This window comes from Octodon degus, unplaced genomic scaffold, assembly GCF_000260255.1.
Source record: "Octodon degus isolate 3935 unplaced genomic scaffold, OctDeg1.0 scaffold00123, whole genome shotgun sequence".
Taxonomy (NCBI): Eukaryota; Metazoa; Chordata; class Mammalia; order Rodentia; family Octodontidae; genus Octodon; species Octodon degus.
Genome location: NW_004524699.1, coordinates 3,663,819 through 3,673,167, shown reverse-complemented (window position 1 = coordinate 3,673,167; position 9,349 = coordinate 3,663,819). Strand labels below are relative to the sequence as shown.

General features: G+C 52.1%; 1 protein-coding gene across 2 annotated transcripts in view; it reads right to left on the bottom strand.

The window, feature by feature from the left end:
* Positions 1 to 4,516, bottom strand: part of Tsc1 (TSC complex subunit 1) — a 48,939-nt gene extending 44,423 nt beyond the window's left edge. Inside the window, exon 1 of one of the 2 annotated variants that reach the window (XM_023700315.1) lies at positions 4,323 to 4,516. The gene's annotated coding sequence lies outside the window, so the exon portion shown is untranslated. The remainder of the gene's footprint in view (positions 1 to 4,322) is intronic. The other variant, XM_004640430.2, reaches the window with a different exon arrangement.
* Positions 4,517 to 9,349: the final 4,833 nt, after the last annotated feature.

Genomic DNA, 9,349 nt, shown 5'->3' with positions numbered 1-9,349 from the left:
ATCCCCCAGCACCACATGCCAGCCAGCCCCGCCCCCTGGTGGGCTGAGCTGGCCACACACACACACACTCTAAATAAATAAATATTTAAAAAAAAAAAGAACCAAGCAGGAAACATGCACCCATATCTAGCTGAGGCTCAAAAGGGCGGTGGGGACCTGCACAAACCCTGGAAAATACCTAATGAAATTGTGCCAGGCCCTGAAGCTGCTAGCACAGACTGAATGCCAAGCCTGGCAAGGATTCAGCAGGTGACATATCACAGTCCTTTACTTCTAAATGTTTTTAATGTGGCACCTAAGGTTGCACTTCCAGTGAAGTATAATCTTCCAACTGCAAAGTTTAATAACACAAGTTTATCACAGTGTAAAATTAAATGTTCGAATTCTGGAGCCAACACGGTTGCTGTCCCAGCTCGGCCACTGAATAAGTCACCTCAGGCAACTTATTTCAGGTCCCTGGGCCTCAGTGTGCTTTCCTATCCTGGTCCTTAAGGCTGCAAGGAGAGCAGACAGGATTAGATGTGAAAAATACTTAGCACAGTATTTGGCACATAACACTACTACTACTAAACAGCTGCACTGTGAGTTGCACACGACACTCAGCTGATGTGAAGTAAGGGTCAAGAACATTCTATAAGTGGAAGCAGATACATTTCCAACTTTGTTACCGTGCTCCATGAAGGATGCAAAGCAGCACAAGCCTCGGTGCCTGCAGACACTAAAGGCATGACATCTGCTCCTCCTGTCACTCCCTGTGGGGCCTTCTACTAATCAACGAGCAACACAAGCAAGACGGTCCCTTGCTCCTTGGACACATCATGGCCTCCACCGATTATGATCACTTTACTAAGTGACTTGTGACTTGGAGGCCAGTAACCAGCAGGCCTTGTTGGGGATTAAGGCTGTTTTTAAAGCATTTTACTCTTTAGAGGTCAATCTGAACTCATTCAGCCTTAAACAAGTATTCTGTTACCTGTTGCTATTTTCCAATATGTAACAAGTTAGCATTCCAGAGGGGAAGACAAGTTCCTCAGGTCATGTTCCTGAGATGCTGAGATTTCATTCTTTCCCATTAAATAGACATTGCTTACTAATTTTTAGCAACTAAAGTCTTAAAAATATGTCAGAGAAAGAATAATCTTATATGGCTAGTGTGAGACCTCTTTCAGACCATTTGAGATTAAAAAAAAAAAAAGGAAGATTTCATACAAACCAAACTATATTAGTGATTAACTGATGATTTGAGGTTAAAAAAAACCCTCGTGTTTTGAGTTTATTTCTGTACATACCCATATAAAAGCAAACAACTACAATTTGAATGCTATTGAGAAATCTTTTCTTTCAAGCCTGCAACTACTTACATGACAAAATTAAAATGCATAAAACTAATCTTTTAGAAAGATCTATATAAAAACGCAGACTTTATTGGGAATTATTCCCTACCACTCTGGAAGGCTGAGGAAGCAGGAGGACTGCAAGTTCAAGCACATCTCAAACAACTTTAGTGATAACCCCTCTGAAAACAAAACCAAAAAAAAGGACTGGGGATGTCCTCGTTCAGGGCAGAGGCCTGGGTCTGATTCCCTGACTTGGGTAGGAGGGGCTCCTTAATTTACAATTCAACTCTTAACAGATGAAGAAACCTGTCTGGAGGGGAGTTAAGAGATTTCAGTACAGAGGCCTGGGTTTGGTTCCCAGACTTGGGGCAGGAAGGGTTCCTTAATTTACAATTCAACTCTTAACAAATGAAGAAAGCTGGCTGGAGGGGAGTTAAGAGATGTGTTAAAGGTCAAAATCTTTTGACTCTTTTACAAAGTTTCAAGTGGTTAATGTATTGTTGAATCTGACTCACTAGCATTTGAGGATAGCCAGTAAATTGTAAGTGAAGCTAATTTTCATTCATTGTGGCACTGGAGCCCAGAAATGAACACACCTGTACCCTTTACAACTTCAGATAAAAACCAAACTGTAAGGTCAGTTCAGCTCTAAGTCAGAGCCCAAAACTCACCCATCCCTCTATTTCAGAGCCCAAAACTCATCCCTACACACATCAGAAGTGAGACGCTTATTCTAAGAAATGCCTCTGGAATAAATTATGAACTGAAAGAAAATAACCAAACTGAACTTTAGGCCAGTGATCCTCATCCTCTGTACTTCAGAAATCAAACTTCCCTAAAAATACAGCTATACGGGAAGGCTGAACTCAAACACCGAATATACAGGCCTACCGTGCCAAGTACCCGCACATGGAGGCTCTGGTGAATGCTAGGGTTGGGGTCTCTTGTTTCTGGCAATTTCATCCTTCTTTAAACAATACATAAACAGGTATATTAGATATACACGAGTAAGATTGCTCAGTTTCATCTAGGTATGCCCCCTAAAGCATTGTATTATACCACACTGATAGAAGTAGCAGACTTCTTTGTTCTTTATCCAGTTGACAAGAGCACAACTGAGTCACAGGATTTTATACACACTTACAGAAGAAGCAAGAAAGACTCCTTTTCAAAAAGGAATTTAGAAACATACCAAGTGTTCATGACACCAGAAAACACATGGTGCACAGAAAGCTTACATCATCTGCCCTTTTAGGCAGACAATGTTAAGAGTGTTTGGGATAAGATATTAACTTTATTAAGAGGATATTTTCCATTTACGGCCTCTATAAATACCCCTTAAGTTTACACTAGGTGGTTAAAGGAAGATTGTGCAGCTCCCCAGGGTAACAGCGCAGATCTGTTAGGTGTTTCTGAAGAGCCTCATTTGCCTGATGCATGACTGTTAAAGGTGCATTTCCCTACAAAACCCTAAATCAGTGTTCACATTTGCATATTCCAGGCTTACTCAGGAATGCGCAGGTTGAGAATCACAGGTGGCTGCCCAGTAAATCAAAGGTTCCCAGAGGCTTAGGTTTGAGGCTTCCTGAAATTTACCACTCCACTTTCCCAGCTTCCTTCAATTCAGATAACTGCGAGTTTTGATCCCAAAATTATAAATCAAAGTATCTCAGAAGAATATTATTCTACTTTAGTACTTTAACAGCTTACCCTATATAAAGTGATAGTGCTATTGGAAACAAAAAAATCCAACATGGATTTTGGCAGAACTTATTTTTAGTAAATGCACCAATTTTATAAAAGTATCAAATACTTCCCAGCCTAATTTACACTAACACGTTTACAGGCACAACACTGGAAACGAAAGCATAAGGCATACAAGCCAAGGGTACCCACCAAAACTAAGCACACACACACACACCTCGGCCAAATGATTAATTTTAATCACTTAGTGACAGTTCAGCCTTGGTCAAATAACAAGAGTCCTGTCTTCCCAGTCAGACTTCAATTCTAGGGCTGGCTCAGCCAAAGGAGTGTGACCTTGGGCAAGTCACCCCAGTTACTTCCTGCCTCAGTTCCCTCATCTGAGAAGACCAGAGGGGTTAACAGTGCCTGGGTCGTCCTTTGTCCAGGACCAAAGAACTGATATCTGCAAAAGCATATCCCGGGAGCCTGGCACACGGAGAGCACCCCATACCCCTGCTGTAATCAGGAGGACCGTAGCCCCCTCCTTAGTCTCTCCCATCCCAAATCCAAGCGAATGAAGCAAAAACTCTTTGCAAAGCGACACAAAGAAAGCGCTTTAATTTCCACCAGCGTCTCTGACTGCAGGCTCTCCGTCCACCGTCCACCAGTTCCTCAAATGAATGAATGAGCACCCAGGGGCGGCTCTGCACGCAGCTGTCTCTCAGGGGTCAGCTCTGCGGACGTGCAGGTAATCGTCTCTCGCGTCAGTTAAACACCCCCAAGCGCGCGGAGCGGGGCACCCCGGGCGCGCAGACTGCAGCGCAGAGTCCCGAGGAGCCCCCGAGGCCCCCAGCAGCCCCCATTCATTCTCCACAACGCAAGCCCGCCCCCTCCGCAGGTCTCGGGAGCAGCCCCGCCCCAGCCCTTACCCGGCCAGGGGTCTCTCCCTGGCCCTCCGCACCCCGCCGGACCCTGTCACCCGCCCCCGGAGGGGCTGTCGCCGGGCTCCCCTCACCCCTGCCCCGGGCACCGAGGCAGGGGTGCGGCCGTTCGCTCAGCCAGCACGGAGGGGCGAAGTGCCGGCCCGGCCCACCTCCTCTCCCCAGGGACCCGCCAGTCCCCGCCGGCCCTACCGGAGCCAGCACGTAGTAAGAGGGAGAGAAAAGCCCTCCGAAACCCTCGACCCAACCAGTAAGCTTCTCGCCCCTGCCCCCCGCGGCCTCCCGGGCAGCAGTCACGGTGCCAGGCCTGCCCCAAGGAGCCCCCGAGAAAAGGAGGGGGCGACACCCCCATACTCACCCGCCGTCTCCTCCCCCTCAGCTGTTTACCTCACAGTCCCTCCAGCCTACAGGGCGCCGCCATCTTGGACGTACAGCCCCTCCCCCGTCGTAAAGCGTCCAAGGCCAGCTGCGGCCTCCGCCACGAAAAAGAGTCCCCGGCCGGGCGCCCTCTCCCCGTTGAGCCCAGGGAGCGACAACCCAGATGGGCCACCTCTCCAGGTGTAGCAGAACGTCCCTCTCATGGCTGATGATGCGGACTGTCTGAGAGAAAAAACCTAGGAAAAAATTTGGGGGTGGGGGCGGGCACGGCGGAAGGATCCCGAAAGGAGGCCGAGGAGAGATCTTGTGACTCCCAAGGAGGCGAAAAGTAGGCCCGGCGCGACGGGAGGAGCCACGCGGAGCCCGAGGGGCGGGGCGGTCACGTGACGCGCGCCGGGCGCGCGCCGCGAGGCGTAAACAAGCGGGCCCTGGTAGGGCGTGGCGGGGGCGCGCTCGCTCACGCGCTGGGGCGCCGGGCGCGCGCGGCGCTCGGAGGTCCCGGGGAGAGCTCCTGGGGCTCGCGTGGGTGAGCGGCCTGCTGGAGCCTCGGGAAAGTCTCAGTTGCCCGGAGAAGACCAAAAAGGGCGAGGACAAACAGCCCTTTTTCATTTGCAGAGTACTTGCGAAAATCCATTCCTGGGAGATTCAGCAAGGGTCCTGGAGCTGGGTGATCCTAGCGCGTGACTCTGCTGAGAAGCCGGGAGAGGGGTCGGAGAGTGGGTCAGGGTGCTGCTGTGGCCCTGGAAGGTGTTTTGAAGGCGTGGGCATCTTAAGGAATAGAAAAGAAAGAGGTGACTGCGAGCAGAAGGGCATTCTAGGCTGAAGGAACTCAAGCAAGAGCCTAAGCAGCAAGAAAATGCAGAGTGGGTTCTGCAAATAGCTTGCTCCATCCTGGGAACCAATCGGGTCACAGTGCAAGGCTGCGTAGGATGATGGGCCAGGGGCTTGGCAGCGACGCGGTGGGTGCTGGCGGAGTTCCAGAAGGCCCAGGATTGCGCAGGGCTGCGCTGCTGCCAGCCAGGATGGTGCCCCTGTGAGACTGCCCTCAGCCCGGATCCCTGCCTGTGTTCCCCAGCCCACCGGCAACGCTTCGGAGCCGGGAAGCAGGGTGCAGCCTGCATAACCACAGTTCTCGGGCCTGAGAGGCCCATGCGCCAAGCTGGAGAAGCAGAGAGCCTGAGCTCCACCTAGAGTTTGAATACTGGGTTCTGCCATCAACCAGGGCGCAGCACAGGGCATAGTAACGCCTCCTTAAGGGGGGGGAGGTCAGTGAGGCCTTTGGTGAACTGCTCGAAGATCCCTGTCCAGTTAATGTCACATTGGTTTGCTTGCTGTCTGCGTCCACCAAATGCTAAACCTAGCGGTCCAAGCATTGACCATGGGGGAAGGGTGAGGGAGAAGAGAAAGTGGAAGGAAGGGGATTCCCCCAGTTCTGCCAGGCCACCGACTCTAGGCGCCGCCGGAACCCATTCCTGCCTTGCATTCACACCAGCGTGCTGACCCGAGTGCGTCCGGAATTCCTGAGGCCTCTGGAGTTGAGAGCAGTCATGGTTATTAAGGACTGGGGTGGGGGGCAAGGCGTAGCTCCCAAGGGCAGACCCAGGCACCCCCTCTCCACCCCGTTCCTTCCTTGGCTCTGTGACCTCATCCAGCTGGAATGTGCTCTCCCTGGAAGGGAGCTGTAACGCACAGAGCTCATCCACAGCAGGCTCTCTGGGGGGCCATAACCGCGTTCTTACTGTTTATACAGTGTCTGGAAGAATGGTCATTGCTATTTCACTGTGTACCACCAGGGGCTTGTAAGAAGCCGCTGGAAGGCCAGGCAAAAGACGGCTCAGCACCTCGCAGTCTGGGCTGCCTACACATGTTCTGCTTCCCTGGGGTGGTTTTTTTTTTTTTTTTTTTTTCTCCTAAATACTAATCGGACTGTCTCCTTCCTCACACCACGTTGGAGCCTTCTGCAGCAGGGGCTTCCTGGTTGCAGCTCTGGGTGCCAGCATTGCTGACTTGGTACGTTTAAAAAATTTTTATTTTAATGCAGCATCCTCCCTCCCTCTCTGAGGAGGCCAATTGCTTTCCTCAATTTCTCCTGAACCACGGAGCCTGGCCATTGCAGCCTCACTCTAGGCCGCTGAGCCTGGACCCCTGGGCCTAGCTAATCCAGGTTCCCATCATCTGGCCGAAGTGATTGGCTTACATTGAGCATATGATTTGAGCCCAACCAATCAGAGTACTGCCTGCATGCTCAGAGATTTTTTTTTTTTTCTCTTCCACAGGTCACTAATTGGGATGAAGGGGATGTGGTCTCTCCTTCCCCTGTGCTGTGGCAAGCTGTGTAGGAAGTTTAGCCAGAAGAAGAAAGCAACAGGGAGACAGACAGATGGAGTGGCAGGTGGCATAGTTCATGGTGGAATTGATCCCAGGCGCAGAAGGGAAGGAGGGGAGTGTTGGGCATGGTGGTGCACACCTGTGATCCCAGCACTTGTGAGGCTGAGGCAGGAGGATCTCTGCCAGGTCAAAGCCAGTTTGGACTCCCATAGTGTATTCAAGGCCACTCTGAAGTACATAGAACAACCCTGTCTCAAACACACAGAAGGCAAGGAGGGGTAAAGGAGGGAGACAGAGAAAAGCAGGTTGCTGTCTCCTCAATTCTGGAGTCCCTGAAGCCAACTTTACCCTGGCTTTTTGGTTTGGGTTAGTGGTGATCTCAGTGGGTTTCTCTCTCTCGCAAACAGACTTCGGATGTGTTGCAGTTCTGAGGGCCTTTGGGGCAGTCCCTGAGATTCGCCCATTTGAATGTTCTTTGGCATCAGCTCCCAGCCGCCTCTCTGACAACCTTCCTGTCTTCAGGGGCCACATAACTTCAGATGGTGGCCCAGTTCCTAGTGGCAGCTCCTCCTCTGTGGTCCTGGGCTGTCCACTTGCTGCCTAGCACTGTGTCCTCCAGGGTTGTGGCATATGAGAGGGTTCCTCGTGTGCTCTGTCTCCTCTCCTTGTGCGTAGGCAGCTCCCCCTCCCGTGCTGGTCATTTCCCCACTGATGCTCCTGTGTCACGACCTCCTTTCCGTCCCCCTGAGCTGGCCCTCTGGTTTTCCATTGCACTTGACCCCAGCGAGGTAGTAAGAGAAAGAGGAAGGAGCCTCCCTGCCTGACCAGGCCATGCCCCACCCTTGTACTGCGTGACCTGGCTTGTCCTGTGTTTAGAAATGGTTTCCTCCCCTTGTTCCTCACACCCAGAGGACATGACTGTCACCTTCAGGGACCTCACCTTCCCTTGTGTCTAACCTCTGCCCTGGTAATTCTCCCTCCCAAGAGCTGCTGATTCCTGTGAGGATGCCAGCTGCTGCAGCTCCTTCTAAGAGAATATGTCCACACAATCCCAGCACTGGGGAGGCTGAAACAGGAGGATCACTACAAGCCTGAGCTGCATAGTAAGACCCTGTACCAAATGCATAAAAACTTAAAAGAAGAACTACAACTTGTGTGGAGTTCCCTCAGCGGAGCCAGCCAGCCTCTGAGCGACCCAGGCAGGAGTCACAAGTTTGCAGGACCCTGGGAAGCCCCTCTGAAGCTGCCGTGTTCCAGGGCCACAAAGCTAGCTTAGCACCCGCCCTCTCGTGTGCCCCCGAGGTGGTTCAACAAGGCCAGTGTCAGTCCCCAGGTTCATGAGGGCTTGGATATGGCTGTGGCCCTCAGCACCCTGGACAGCAGAGGATGAGCCGCTGGGAGTCCTGCTGGGGAAAACACCTGCCCAGACTAAGGTACAGACAGTGACAATGAGGGACACGGGCCCTGAGGAAGAAGGAGCACAGAGGACAAGCAGCCCTGTGCCCTTGGGCTCTGGCTGTGTTTTCTCTGTTATTCTGGAAGATGCTACAGTATCTTTTAAGTATATTCGCCTTTCACTGTCCGAGGATTCCGTCTCTGGCTGCCAACTAAAGCTACATCAGGCTAAGAATGTTATCTTTGTCTTTGCCTGGATCACACCTGGGTCCTCCAAGACTTACCAAGGTGGACCCACCAGGAAGTCTTCTCGGGACCTCCAGGGTGGCATGGGGACCCCCTCTCTGAGCCCTTCCTTCCACCTAAGGGCCTGCTTCCTGAGGTTGTGAGTGAGGGCCTGGCTTCCCTCCAAACTCTCCAGCGTCTGCTGCCCCCTGGCGGTGAGATGAGCGCGAGGCTCCTGGAAACGGCTCTCATTCAAGGTCAAAAGCAGGAGCAGCCACAGGCATTGAGATAGCGCGCTGCATCCCATCAGCACGTGCACTGAAGGGCTTACATGCTGTCTCGAAGAACACAATGAAATAAGGAAGCCAGGCTCACTGGACCAAGGGTCAGCTAGGCAAAGAAGGGCCACAGTGGCCGTGGGTGCTCCAGGCTCCTACCCGCTGTCTTTACATCTCTGGGGGGCGGAGGCCGAAGGAGGCTCATTTACTCGCCCACTTAAGTCTCGGATGTTGTGTTCCTCTGCTGTGGCTGCCGTGTTGTGAGTACGCTTCACAGCAGATCTTTTTGCCTCACGATTCTAAAAGCTCCAAATCCGATATCAAGATAGCCGTGGGGCTGGCTCCTTCTGGGCTGCTCCGTGCCTCTCGCCTGACCTCTGGCAGCTGCCTGGCCGCAGCTGGTGTCCCTTGGCTGGAGACCCGTCACCGTCTCTGCTGTCAGGTTCACGCGGAATTCTGAGTGCTTATCTCTGTGTAAATCTCTCCTTTTATTACGACAGAAGTTGTATCCAGCTGGGGACCCGCTGTATTCCAATATCCATCTAAATGGGTAACGAGGGACGACCCCGCACGGTAGCTCATGCTGAGGACCTGTGGGCTTCGACGACTTCAACTAGGGGACTGCACTGGGTCAGGGCCTCAGTGGCCGTGAGAGGCCCTGTTGGTGCTGGACTGCGCGCATTTTATCTTCATTCCCCCACCTGCTCCCCTCCTTGCTCGTAGGCAGCCACTCTAATGTATGGAGGCTGTAGTGTGTGTGTGTGTGCGTGTGTGTGTGTGT